This window comes from Schistocerca americana, chromosome 6 (assembly GCF_021461395.2).
Source record: "Schistocerca americana isolate TAMUIC-IGC-003095 chromosome 6, iqSchAmer2.1, whole genome shotgun sequence".
NCBI classification, from domain to species: Eukaryota; Metazoa; Arthropoda; class Insecta; order Orthoptera; family Acrididae; genus Schistocerca; species Schistocerca americana.
The window spans coordinates 224,606,686-224,621,516 of NC_060124.1; the positions used below are offsets into that span (position 1 = coordinate 224,606,686).

Sequence of the window (14,831 nt, forward strand, 5' to 3'; positions counted from 1 at the left end):
GAAAACTAAATCACATGGGCATAGTGTTGCCTTGCTCAACATGAGTAAAAGTGTTGTCAGACGATTCAGATGCGAGGGCTTTGGGTAGGAATATTTGTTGTACAATTGCGCGAAGGTCTTACTACCACCACCTCTATCACAACACCTCTACCATACGGAGAATGTGTGGGGCGAAATAGAGCGATGTATTAGAAAAATACCAGCATCTTCCTAAGAAACTTTGAAGCTTCGACTGTTTAAAGAAAAGTCTTCAGCAGTACGCTGCAGCATTTGAAAGATGTGATACAACAGAATTGCTACCAGACGAGATATTGAAACATATGTATATTTCACAAAAGTGTGTCTCGAAATAATTAGTTCTGAAAATTATCCGAAAGTTAACAGTATGTGAAACTAGGACAGAGCTTCATTTAAATTGCATTTTAAAGGAATTTTGTAAGTCATGTAAATGAAGTTTATGCTATTATTTACAATATATGTAAGTTAATGTAATACTTGGTTAAGTTTTTTGTTTGTTTTGTTAAGAATAAATTTACGATGCTACAAAGTAAAAAATCTCAGTGTATTGATAACGTTACTCACTGGAATAAAAATTTTAAAACCAAACATACTCATTGAGCAAGTCAGACCACTTGCAGCTCTGAGACCTATTCTCGTCGTATATATCGGTATTCAAACGAATAAATGGCCCTTTCAAATGTATGACAGTAACATGTAAATCCGATCTGTGACACTAATAAGAAATTAATGAGAAGGACCAATTTAACACCAAGTAATGAATAATCAACTCTTTTTCAAGTATGTCAGCGCTAAAAAAAAAAACACTAAGTAAAACCAGCTACCTACCAATAGGGGGTGAAGTTCTAGCAAACAATCTGACTGGACTGTGCGTTAAAGTCGGCTCAGAGGCGCAAGGGAGCTTCAGCAGGAAATACTCTGACACGTGCTTGCCCAGTTCACTTAGGTTTGGCTGAACTGAGGCTATCGCAAATGATAATGGGAACACCAGTCTTCTTGGACCGCTCTCTACACCCGACGGTTTGTTCGCCCGATGTGCACTCAGCCACTTCGCCTCCTGTCCACACGCTCACAAAGGCACCGCGCTGGCGTCGAGCACTCGGCCGTGCGCCGCTCTTTGACGGTGCCCACTCACCTTGTCCGTTCGGAACAGCCTCCGCGCTCCTGTTGGCAGGTACCTTCTTGTCCGCCAGACTGAGAATGGTCTCTCTGAGTGTGGTAAGCCTGTAGAGGGCTCGGAAGTCATCACGAACGTCCTTCGTAGGCGCCGTATGCGATGTTGTTGATGGGTAACAGCTAAGAGGTGTACACATTGCGCTTCTCAACTGCCCATGTTTGCCCGTTAGCCAGGCAGGCAAGCTCCCATACGTTATCAGCCGAATGGGTAGCCTGCTCTACTCCCATCCAAGCCAAGCTGTGCCCAACCCAAGCAGGCTACATGAGTGTTGCATGCCTGCCCGTCTTCCCGCGGTGCTACGCGAAGTAGCACTTTGTTCTGTACGCTTTCATTGTAGTGTTGTACAGTAGAGATCGGAAGTTGATGAAAATACCTATCACAAGACGAGACTCAACTGAATACAAATTGATTTTTGGATCGTTATAGGCCAGAAAACAGAGGATTTTACTTGTCCTTTTTTCCTTTTCGGCGTTTTCGGGCTTATTTATTTATTTCTGTATGAACGGTTTACTCTGCACCATCATCTTTCGACTAGAACTGGCTATTCTCAATTCGAACCATCATCAGAACATCTCCAATACATGTTTTCTGTAGTAAGCAGGAGCATCTCTGAAAGTCGGGATCCATTTCACCTAAGAGCCTGAAGATGTCCATTATACTCCAACGGCAAATCGAGCAAGGTTTTGGAAGTGTCGTTTCTGCAATCTTAGTATGTTTCAACCAAATTCAGCCACAATTATACGGGGTTTAATTACTTTTTCCAGTATGTGTATTGCAGGTTGGCTGAAGTCATTTGAAGTGGCCAAAATAGTTCATTCTAAATCCTCCAAACTCATTTTAGGGAAGACGAAATTCGTTTTTCATGTGGAAAGAAGAACTTTCATTTCACGCTAATCTTCCTTCGAACTATGTTGCATACCAGCAGAATGAGCTTTCAACGTGCATTGAAGCATATTTTTTTCTAATTCATTCAATGCTTGCGCTAAATATAGACCGTCTATACACTGCAAGCCTTCGCATTTCTACACACTTGTCAGCAACCAAGTCCTTGTTCAAATGGCTCTAAGCACTTTGGGACTTAACATCTGAGGTCATCAGTCCCCTAGAACTTAGAACTACTTAAACCTAACTAACCTAAGGACATCACACACATCCATGCCCGAGGCAGCAGCAGCGCGGTTGCGGACTGAAGCCCCTAGAACCGCTTGGCCACAGCGGCCGACAAGTCTTTGTTCTCTTTCCAAATATTTATGGCTTGAAGAAATTTCTGGTTAAATTTAAAAACATAAATACTTAGTAATGCACTTAGCAACACGAATGGAATGTTAGTAACTTTCTACACAATTTGCATTGCGGAACACCTATAGATTTATATGAAGCTGCCACATAAACATGGAAACTTTTCCCCTGCTGGAATCTGCTTCATGGCTGATATACATTCTTCAGTTCTTAATTTCTCCTCAGTCTCCTTTAAGTTGGGTTCGTTCATTTTCCTACTGCCACCGTTATGATAAACGAGCTAAAGTGAAGCTACGTACACAAACATGCACCTTGCTTGTCACATTGAACTGACAGCGCAACCAGTTATCAGGTCCAGCAGACGGAACAGCTCCCTTGAAGCTCTCCAGGCTAGCGCAAACCTAAGTTGGCTTACTTTAACCATTGTGCCTCGGTACACGTGTACTCTTGCCAACGGCCTTGCCGCAGTGGTAACACCGGTTCCCGTCAGATCACCGAAGTTAAGAGCTGTTGGGCAGGGCTAGACCTTGGATGGGTGACCATTCGGTCTTCGAGCGCTGTTGGCATGCAGGGTGCACACATCCCTTATGAGGCAAACTGAGGACCTACTTGACTGAGAATTAGCATTCCTGTCTCGTAAACTGACAAACGACCGGGAGAGTGGTGTGCTGACCACATGCCCCTCCATATCCGCATCCAGCGACGCCGGTGGTCTAAGGATGACACGGCGGCCGGTCAGTACCGTTGGGCCTTCCAAGGTCTGTTCGGATGGAGAGTTTTCCACATGTACTCTTGTGTCTTCGTTGCGGCAGGACGATCTGCTTTAGTGGTAGCGGTGGAGACAGGGGCAGGCAGGCTGGAAGGAGAATTTGTATCGCTCTAGTAACAGGCAAAGAGCGTAATCGTATCGACAAGAGCTGGCGCAGCACGGAAGTGTTCTCCCGTAGATTGAGCATTTCATTTCTTTTGTTCTTTGCACACGACTGCCATGTCTGCTCTATCTCAGTGTGGTTGTGATTTTCTTTTGTTAGATTTACTGGGTGTGTGTAGCGGATATATTCCCAGTCAGTGCCCTTACATATTTTTGCTATGAAAAAAAATTTCTTGAAGTCAAAAGGACACTTATATGCTGTTAATTCATGCATTCGTCAATTGTTGATTTACCTTTTTCTTCTGTAAAAGTTATTAATTTCTGTTACACGGTGCTATTAGCCTACAACAATATATTATTTTACGTTTCTTGGAAGACATTACTAATTTTTTGTATTTGTTTGTTGTAGATGATACGTTATATGTTATTTTGTGTTTGTCTTCAGAGATGAGTTTCCTAGTGTCTGTATGCATTCTGTGTTCCTGTTGTGGCGTCGTATATACGGATTACATTTAATTTTGCTATCAACTGTAGCGTTTCTTCATTTGAACTGTGTTGTGAAGCTTGTTACTGTTTTGCAGTTGTGTCCACGGTTTGGTGTCACGCAATTTTAACCTCAGTGTATATAAGATTTCCTCTTCGTAAATAACGTATTCCACCCAACTACAATACTTCTAGGAGACCAAAATTATCTAACAACCAAAATTCCTTCTACACTGAAAAATCATTCAGAAAAGTAAGAGAGATCTTTTTTTTTTAATTCTTCTTTGCAGTTTAGAACTTATAGGAGTTAAAAAGTTGTGAACCAGAATTTATATACTGAACGTAATCTTCTTGGAAATTGTCTTCTCGGAATCTGCCGGCCGGGGTGGCCGAGCGGTTCTAGGCGCTACAGCCTGGAACCGCACGACCACTACGGTCGCAGGTTCGAATCCTGCCTCGGGCATGGATGTGTGTGAAGTCCTTAGGTTAGTGAAAGTGACTCATCTTACCCATCGATGACTGTGGCTTTGAAGAGAAATTTAAACAAACAATACTCCCGTGGTATGACAGAAAATAATGAACACAGGGAATACCTTGCTTGCGGAAGAACTTCTCCTTCGTTGTTAATTGAACGAAACGGACTGGTCGACTCGGAAGCCTTCGTTATTCCTTGTCGTGTTGGTTGCAGACAGAAACAGTTTATCTTGTAACGAAATTGAAGCATGTTACGTAGTATGGGTAGAGATTATCCTTGGACACTGTAGTAAAATAATAAATCGATGCTTTTACCGATCTCACAACTCAGATGTTACAGTTGCTGAAAGGTTCGAAGGAAACTTGACTCACACAATTAGAGTTGGTGGTGAGTTCAGTTTACTCTCGGTATGTTGGCGAAAATACGTGTTAAGATCCGGGGGTCCACATAAAACAAAATCCGAAATTATGCTGAGCGTATTCTCCGAAAATCATTTCAGTCAGTTAGATCATGAGCCCACGCGAGTAGTACACGTATGTGAAAACAAACTTGACCTCTTAGCAACAAATAATCCTGATGTAATAACGAGCATCAAAACGGATACAGGTACTAGTGTACTCGGGGCTATCATAGGGACACTGAATACTGTAACTCCCAAATCCTACAAAAATAAACGAAAAGTATACCAATCAAAACAAGCAGATAGAAATTCGCTTTACAATTTCCCGAGAAACTACCTCCACTACTACCAGACTAACAATATAAGTATTCACCAGATGTGGCTTGAATTCAGAGAAATCTTATCGATAGCGGCTGATTAATACCAAAATAAACAAACGACGGAGCTGACCCCACTTGGTACACGAAACGGGTCAGAATACTGTTGCAAAAACAACGGAAAAAGCATGCCAAATTCAAACGAAAGTTAAATCTCCAAGATTGGCGATCTTTTACAGAAACTCGTAATTTAGAGCATACTTTAGTACGAGATGCTTGTAATAGTTTCCACAACGAAACTCTCTCGAAACCTGGCAGAAAATCCAAAGAGATTCTGGTCGTATGTAAAGTATGCTAGCGGCAAATCACAATTAATACCTTCTCTGCACAATAGCAATCGAAATACTATCAACGGCGCCGCGTGGTTTGAGGTGTCATGTATCAGATTGCGAAGTCCCTCCTTCCTGAAGTTCAAGTCCTCCCTCGGGCATAGCTGTGTGTGTTTTTCGTAGCATAAGTTAGTTGAAGTTATTTTAAGTAGTGTGTAAGTCTAGGGACAGATGACCTTAGCAGTTTGGTCCCTTAGGAATTCACACATACACTATCGATGGCAGTGCTGCGAAAGCAGCCTTCCGAAATTCCTTCACCAAAGAAGACGAAGTTAATATTCGGGATTTCTAATGCAGAACAGCTGGCAACATGGATAACTTAGAAGTAGATATACTCGGAGTAGTGACGCAAGTTAATTCACTTATCAAAAAAGCAAATGTTCCGGTCCAAACCGTATACCAATTAGGTTCCTTGCAGAGTATGCTGGTACAACAGCCCCACCCCATACCTAACAATCAGACAACCGAAATTGCCCGTTCGCACCAATATTCAAGAAAGACAATAGGAGTAATGAACTAAATTACAGGTCCATATCATTAACGTCAATATGGAGCAGGATTTCGGAAGATATAGTGTGTTCGAACGTTATGAATTACCTCTAAGACAACGGTCTGTTGATACACAGTCAACATGGATTTAGAAAGCCCCTTTCTTGTGAAACAGAACTACCTCTTTACTCACAAGACGTGTTGAGTCCTATCGACAACGGATTTCAGATTGATTCCGTATTTTTAGATTTACAGGAGGCTTTTAACACTGTACCTCACAAGTAACTTGTAACTGAACTGCGTGTTTATGGGATATCATCTCAGCTGTGAGACTAGGTTCATGATTTTCTGCCAGAGAGGTCACAGTTCGTAGTAACTGACGGAAAGTCGTCGAGTAAAGCAAAAGCGAATTCTGGCGTCCCCCCAAAGTAGTTTTATAGGACATCTGCTGTTCTTTATCCATATAAACTATTTAGGGCCGGCCGAAGTGGCCGTGCGGTTAAAGGCGCTGCAGTCTGGAACCGCAAGACCGCTACGGTCGCAGGTTCGAATCCTGCCTCGGGCATGGATGTTTGTGATGTCCTTAGGTTAGTTAGGTTTAACTAGTTCTAAGTTCTAGGGGACTAATGACCTTAGCAGTTGAGTCCCATAGTGCTCAGAGCCAAACTATTTAGGAGACAACCTGAGCAACTCTTAGGTTGGATTGCTACGGTCGCAGGTTCGAATCCTGCCTCGGGCATGGATGTGTGTGATGTCCTTAGGTTGTTTAGGTTTAAGTAGTTCTAAGTTCTAGGAGACTGATGACCACAGCTGTTAAGTCCCATAGTGCTCAGAGCCATTTGAACCATTTTTGAACTCTTAGGTTGTTTGCAGAAGATGCTGTCGTTTGTCGCATGGTAAAGTCATGAGAAGATCGAAACAAATTGCAAAATGATTAAGACATGATATGTGTATGGTGTGAAAATTGACAATCGACCCTAAATAATAAAAAGTATGAGGTCATGCGGATGAGTGCTAAAAGACGGTGTTAAACTTCGGTTACATGATAAATCAATCAAACTTGTAGGCCGTAATTTCAACGACATACCTACAAATTACAATTGCGACTACTCTTGTCCGTCGTGTTTCGGAGTGCTGCTGCGTGATGTGGATTCTTACCAGATAGGCTTAACGGAGTACATACAGAAAGTTCAAAGAAGAGCAACACGTTTTGTATGATCGAGAAATAGGGGAGAGAGTGTCACGGACATGACGTAGGATCTGGGATGCATTTCATTTAAACGAAGGCGTTTCTCATTGCGGCGGGATCTTCTTACGAAACTGAAATCGTAAATTTTCTTCTCCGAATGCGAAAACATTTTTTGACGCCTGATTACATAAGGAGAAAAGTTCATCATAATGAAGTGAGGGATATCAGAGCTCGCACGGAAAGATACAGGTGTTTCTTCTTTTCACAAGCTGTTCGTGAGTGGAATAATAGAGAATTATTGTGATGATGGTTCATTGAACCCTCTGCCACGCACTTAACTGTGATTAACGGAGTATCCATATAGATGTAAATGTAGATGTAGATGGATGACAGTTTTCTGAAAGCCTGATGTCATCTCTTCCGTCTTTGACTATACACCAACTTCATTATTCGATTCCTCGCCATTTGTACCAACGATTTTTGTAGTTCCTAAGCTATGTTAATTTATGCTTTCTGCCTTATTTGATGGAAAATCTTCGAAAGATAAAAAAGGTAAGATAACTGTGCAACACTACTGACCTGTCCCGCGTGTGAAACTTATGCCCCAAATTCCATCACCACATTGTGAAGAACGGTACCTGATCTACAAAAGGAACGCAAAACCCTCTCCCACAAAATAAGTGTCCGCAACAGTGGTATCGAACACCAATACATTTTCTCCAGTTAGTTTCACACATCACCACTGAAAGTTGTGTTTTGTCACAATAGTGCTTCAAAATATTCACTCCTTTTAGCAATCACATATCTTTGAGCACCTCACACTGGTGGTCTTGTCGATATTTCACCTGACTGACACCTCGCAATATCACTCACATTTCACGTTATGTGACCTGCAAGGTGTTAGGAAATTCGCGTTACAAACTTCTAGGACTTTTAGAGGGGAGTGTTCAAAAATGGTTCAAATGGCTCTGAGCACTATGGGACTTAACTACTGAGGTCATCAGTCCCCTAGAACTTAGAACTACTTAAACCTAACTAACCTAAGGACATCACACACACCCATGCCCGAGGCAGGATTCCAACCTGCGACCGTAGCGGTCTCGCGGTTCCAAACTGACGCGCGTAGAACCGCACGGCCACACCGGCCGGCCAGAGGGGAGCTCATGCCTGGAAATGTATCACTTCCGTTCTAAGATGGTTTCAATTCACATATTTAACACGTCTGATAAAAGTTGTGGCCGCTGCAATAGAAACATAAGAGGGCAACAGGTGAGATAGAGAGTGTGTACTTAGGTACAATGTCTGTAACACCGTTCTTGGCAGCCACATCGAACTGCTGTTGTAATGAAACAAAACTGGTCTCGACGTACAGAAATATGGGTTCTTTTTCGTTTTGGAATAATGTAAACACGTACTGTTGAACTGTTAATACAAGCAAACGTGCTTAAGTGACAAATTCATGTTTCGTTAAGTTTCCTTTCCAACTGTTGCGTAACAACTGTACTGCATGACACATAATTCAGTTTCTCAAATAGACGTGGATGAATTAAAGATCTGAAATGAAACCGTTTTAGAAGGGTAATGGTACGTTTCCGGACACAAATTCCTATTCAAAATATTACGTGCTCACTCCTCTGCGCAAGTCCTAGAAGTTTGTAACGGGAATTTCCTAACACCCTTTAGATGTGCTCGTCCAGGCCTTGAAGACCCAAATGATGTCGATCGGCTGCCATGTCGTCTTTTGCCTTTTGGCGTATGTCGATGTGATACGGAGGGCATGTGATCAATTTACAGCTCTTTCAGCCATTTTGACGACTTACCATTCCATGGAGCCCTCACTTCTCGTTCATTTAGCTCCGCAGTTGGTATCATGAAGTTGAGTGTACCGCATTCCATTTCTCGCACCAAGGAAAAATCATTGACAGTACCAGTAATCAAACACCGATCCTCCATATGGCAGCCATCTATGCTGACCACTTAACTGTGGAGGTTGGTCTCCACCTAGACATTGTTGCTCAATCCAATTTCAGTCCTACCGTTACCTGCAGTAATCAACTCCCTTCACATATACTGTGCCATTACTCAAAACTCACCTCTATTGCTGGCACAGTGGATATCTATATGCTCACTGAGATTCACCAGTGGTGGCGCTGCGACTCATGCCAGCAGCACTGCTCTCAGTCATAACTAGAGGGTTCGGGCCAAGCAAGCTCGTCAGGGATAGTGAAAATATGTAAGCAAAGAGGAATCGAGTATCTTCATTTCAGACAAACCTAAAAATAAGACTGAACCTCCTAATTTCTTGTTTGAGGACCGATTCCCTACTAGAATTACTATCAAGACCAAGTTGCATAAGGATAGCTGCCCAATTGGACCTTTAATGAACTGTTGGTATTTTCAGAATTTTGAAGTAAATAGGCTGTGCAATAGAAAGAGCAACGTGGCGTACATCTTTGAAAATTCCTGTGTGTTAAGAACTGTAATGATTTTGTGTAATATTGTAATAGAACTGCAGTATTGGAAAAGGCAATGCTGATATTAAAAATTAGAAAAGTTGGTTACAGAAGAAATGTTGATGGCCATTGAGGTATAGCTTTCATTAGATCTGACACTGAACTTTGATTTACGGCTTCTTACTTTTGACTTGGACCATAAGGAAAGAAAATTCATTAAGGAATCTGCATGGCTTCAGTCCCAAAGTCCACACTAATGGATGACCTATTTGGGGAATTTATTTTCCTTAATAAGCAGTTTTGCAATGCAAACTACAATGACTCTACACAGTTAGTTGCTCCTGGGTGGAGAATCAGTCTGCGATAGATCCTGTACGCCTGAATAATGAGGAATCATACGACCAGTGCTGCAGATTTGTTCAACGGTTAGATATTTGTTCTTGATAGACTTCGGGGCGTATGTTGTGTATAGTTTGCTTTATTTTGTTACACTTCAGTCTGTTTTTTAGTTGTATTTTGGTTTTGTTTCATATTCCATGAAATGTTTTACACAAATATTTTCACAACAGTGGATCACCATACCTACTGCCAGTCCCCACTCCTTCGCTATCGCCGATATGAGTTACTCGAATATTTCTCACTTTTGATTACCCCATCGTGATCTTAATCCAACAGGTTGTTCGCCCACGATTGTTTCATAAGACCTCTAAATATCGGCATCCCACAAACATACTGGAACACCAACATCATAATCCAGCACATCGTACTCCATGAAAACCATTAACATCGCGCTAAAATTACCTGTTTCAAGAATATCACCTGACTTTCTTTCGCTTGGTTACAGTTATTGTTATTATATTAAAAATCAATGGTTTGTTTTTCACCTTGTAGCGTTTCTTTTAACTGAAGTGTACAGCATCTGCTTGTGATTTTGTTCACAGCTGTAGTTCAGCAGCTGGAGAATGTTTCAACAAAGATAAAAAAGATCAATCGTCAGCTGCACAAGAAAACTTTTATTCGCTTTACCGGTTTCGGCAGTTTAAGCTGTCATTGTCAGTAGTGAAATAGTTTCAAATCATTGGTAAGTAATGATCTGAGCCTGTTTTACGTCTGAAGATGAAAGTTTAAACTGTCAAAACCGGTAAAGTGAACCTCTTAAAAGTTTCATGTGCAACTGACGACAGACTTTTTATCTGTGTTGCAATAGCATCCGCTTTGTTTTCACCTTGTAAAACTTGTTTTAACGATACTGAATATTAGCTAGTTGTTTTTAAGTTTGTAACATTTATTTTACTGTGGCGAATATCCTGTTTGTTTTTCGTTTTAATTGTATTGAATTTAAAAATTAACTTAATCTAACGTAAACTAACACTTTACGCTAAGGACAACACACATACCCATGCCCGAACCTCCGTCGGGGTGGGAGTGGGGGAGAGGGGCAGCCGCACGAACCGTAACAAGACGCCTAAAACCGCACGGCTACCCCGCGCGGCTTTTCTACTTTCCGTATTGATTTAATCACGGCCCAGTCGCAGCTAATGTCTGTAATTCCTTTATAGGCACTACAGACATTGATTCAGTTGCTTGTTATCATGAATTGTCTTCACTAGCGCCCGGATCAATATGTAAATACATATTTCCATTTTTAGTTATTTTCATTCTTTTTATAGTTTTCTGCATAAATCGCAACATTTGCAGTCTGAAATTGTAATTTTCTTTTCCATATTTTTCCATATATTGAAGTTTAGTCCATATTTCTCCTTATTTCAAAGTTTAGTCCATATTTTTGTATGAAAACTGCGTAAGACCATATTTTCAGCGCTACGTTATATAACAGTGATCTTTTTAAAGCGGAAGAGAACTACAAAATCCATTAAATGACGCCTCAAGGAGCGATCCCTGACCTTCGAATGGACGATTCGAAAACACAAATCGCATCATCTCAAGCAGTGTAGTCTTTCAGATAGCCTGCAAGCCTTTTGGTGTTGCTTCCCAGGAATTATGGGAAGAGGGAAATAAGCAAAATCTGTTCCGGGGAGTCAGGCATTGAAATGTTGTTTTCGGAGTAGTGGGGAGGGCGGAGCAGTTTTGACATGTTGTCAACAGCTGTCAACATGAACTTCCCTGACTGTCATCTCCTGCAGTGAAAATGTCCTACCAAAGTTACAAGCGTTTGCGAAAGCACATTTGTAAACACTATTATCACATGTAGTACTTGTTTGTAGTAATGAACATGACAAATTAAGCCAGCTAAAACGCAATTTCTGTGGATGGCAAAGGTTGTCGATACCCTCGTGAAATCTAACAATGAAACTAGGGTGCAATGGCTCACTAAGAAGTTTACAGATGGTACCTTATAAGCCGTCTTCGTCGTAGATGTGTTACACGATTTATATTCCCCCCCCCCCCCCCCCCTCCGCCTTTTCTAGGCCTTACAATTAAGCGGGCTAGTTCATACCAGTGATGCGAAGAGTAAGGCTACAGCATCAAACGCTTCCTCATTGTTAATCCTCTTGGTTTCGTTCAACACACCACGTCTGACGCACACCTCCACGTGTTGTCCACTAGCTGTACCTATAACAGTGTGTGCCTGTCATTCACAGTTGATAACGACGAGGTTTGCCGCTACGCGTCATTGTTTACTGAAGCATCTACGTTCTTTCAGGTATAAAAGTTGCGTGTCTCAGTCTGTGCTCATGTGGGTTTTTACACGCATGTAAAAACGCCGAAGGATAAGTAACCGTTGTGTTTCAAATAGAAAAAATGTATTGAAGGTTTCCCAAACCAGTCTTTGACTACAGATGAAAAAGTATCGTTTTGTAATACTTGTGGGAAGTCCCAGTCAGTTTCTAACATCACAGCACATATCTACCACAAAACTTAAGGTAAATATTACAAGGAAGAATAAATTCATACAACAGATTTTTCTGATGTAACGGCCAGGGTCTCCCAAAGTTCTCGCATCTCGAGAGATTTGTGCTATGCCTTGATTTGCGCGGATATACCTTTACGGAAATTAAGTAACACAATGTTTAAAAGCTTCCTAGAGAAGTTGCCAGGGAAACATGTTCCTGGAGAATCTGCACTCAGAAAAAATCTCTGCCAGAAGCATTTACGTGGGTTGTTTGGCGCCGATTCACGACGTAATTCAGGGTACTCCTACATGGAGAGCAATTGACGTCACTACGGACACCCAAAGACGGTGCGTTGGACGACTGTTTGAAGATAAGCAAGGAAAATCCTATATACTGACGTGTGAATAACTTCCTAAACGTAACCACCAAACATCAGAAAAGCTCTTTATGGATGCTATGAGTGTTTTATGGCCTAATGGCGTCAACCACGAACAAATTTTCTTCTTACTTAGCGATGCCATAACACCCTCCTTCCTATCTGGGTGGTAGACTAATTAAAGAATTACTGTGTTGCTAATGGTTTGATATTAATTTGGGATAAGGCATCGAACCCGAAGTGAATGTATTACCCAGAATAAGTGAGGTGCTGCCATAACTTCATCGCTATTGTGCGATTTACTTTTTGTAATAACGATCGGCAGAAGTAAAAAAATGTTGGAAATTACTGCAAATGAACGATCGCCAGAAATCAATTAAAACTCTTGAATTTGAAATTAAAGCGCGTTACTATTGTAGCATGTTCGCAGGCGTGGACAGTCGCGAAGGCGCTGACTCCCGTTCATTATCAAAACCCAATGACCACCCAGAAAAATTTCAGTTGTGAACACAACCAAACTTGCAACTACTCCATGAAATTACTAATTAAGTCTTTACACTACCAGTTCCATAACAAATGAACTGCGTTTCTCACTGTAATTCTAACGGCTATCAAACTGTTTTGCAAATGGTAAGCTTTTCGAAAAGGATAGTTTTAGTATTTAAATTGATTGTTGTGCAATAATAAGTAGTTTTTACAATGATCACGGACTTCTTTACTTTGACATTTTGTTACGTAAATTAATTCTCTAACAAAATTGTCTGAACACGAAATATTGTTAACTCTACTGCTTTATTATTATTAAAAGATTAAAAAAGAACATGTACATGGGACTTGATATAACAATAGTACAAAATTAGTTGTTACAAATTACATTTGCGTGAGGCTATGAATACTAATTCTTGGTTTTACCTTATATTACATCGCACAGGCACCGCCATAGCTCTCCACGACCGGCCCAACCGCCCGACTACGAGCTACTACTACTACCGCTGCTGCCGACGCTGCTCTCTGGTCTGCGATTATATTATAGCATACATATCGCAGGCAGCGCGTGAGCAATCCATCGAAGTTACATCTGCTCGAGTGCGCTAGCAATAAATTCCTTATTCATGGACCTCTTACAACCTTAATACAGGTAAGTTGTTAAATGTTTCTTACTGAACGATTCGCAACTGCCACTGGCAAACCTTTTACAATTCTGTATGATGAACTGGTCGGGTCTTACTTCATAGCAGTGTGATTGGTGCGGCGAGGTTCACTATACCAAGACACTGTGCTGCCACAGGCTTTTCACCACAATTAACTTTGGACCCACAGCGCTCTTCTCTTCTCAAACACTGGTTGGTCTTGATGCTTTGTGTTGTGCCCAATTACTTCTCCACATTATGCCTGGCCACACCGTACTTGGGATCCTGCAGTGAAACAAGTCTAGCGTACTCTTGCAGAAGAATTCTTCTTTAGCGTCCGTTTCGCTCGCTCGCTACTTAACCGACTCTGGTTACCACCTGACAGACACTGCCCGACTGCCCCGCGCTCTTGCGCCCAGTGGCAGTACGAGAATAACAAAAAACTCTTTGGTTTGCATAACGATATTCACAGACTTGGCGAGTGCGTCTACTAAAATTCTTTACATTACACACAGAAATATATTAAAACATATATACATGACCCCCCCTCCCCATGAACAATGGACCTTTCCGTTGGTGGGGAGGCTTGCGTGCCTCACCGATACAGATGGCCGTACCGTAGGTGCAACCACAACGGAGGGGTATCTGTTGAGAGGCCAGACAAACGTGTGGTTCCTGAGGAGGGGCAACAGCCTTTTCAGTAGTTGCAGAGGCAACAGTCTGGATGATTGACTGATCTCGCCTTGTAACAATAACCAAAACGGCCTTGCTGTGCTGGTACTGTGAACGGCTGAAAGCAAGGGGAAACTACAGCCGTAATTCTTCCCGAGGGCATGCAGCTTTACTGTATGGTTAAATGATGATGGCGTCCTCTTGGGTAAAATATTCCGGAGGTAAAATAGTTCCCCATTCGGATCTCCGGGCGGGGTCTACTCAACAGGACGTCGTTATCAGGAGAAAGAAAACTGGC

The 14,831-nt window shown here is 41.8% G+C and overlaps 1 pseudogene; it reads left to right on the forward strand.

The window, feature by feature from the left end:
* The first annotated feature begins 2,883 nt into the window (after nucleotides 1-2,883).
* LOC124621170 lies at nucleotides 2,884-3,000 on the forward strand (annotated as a pseudogene).
* The last annotated feature ends 11,831 nt before the right edge of the window (nucleotides 3,001-14,831 follow it).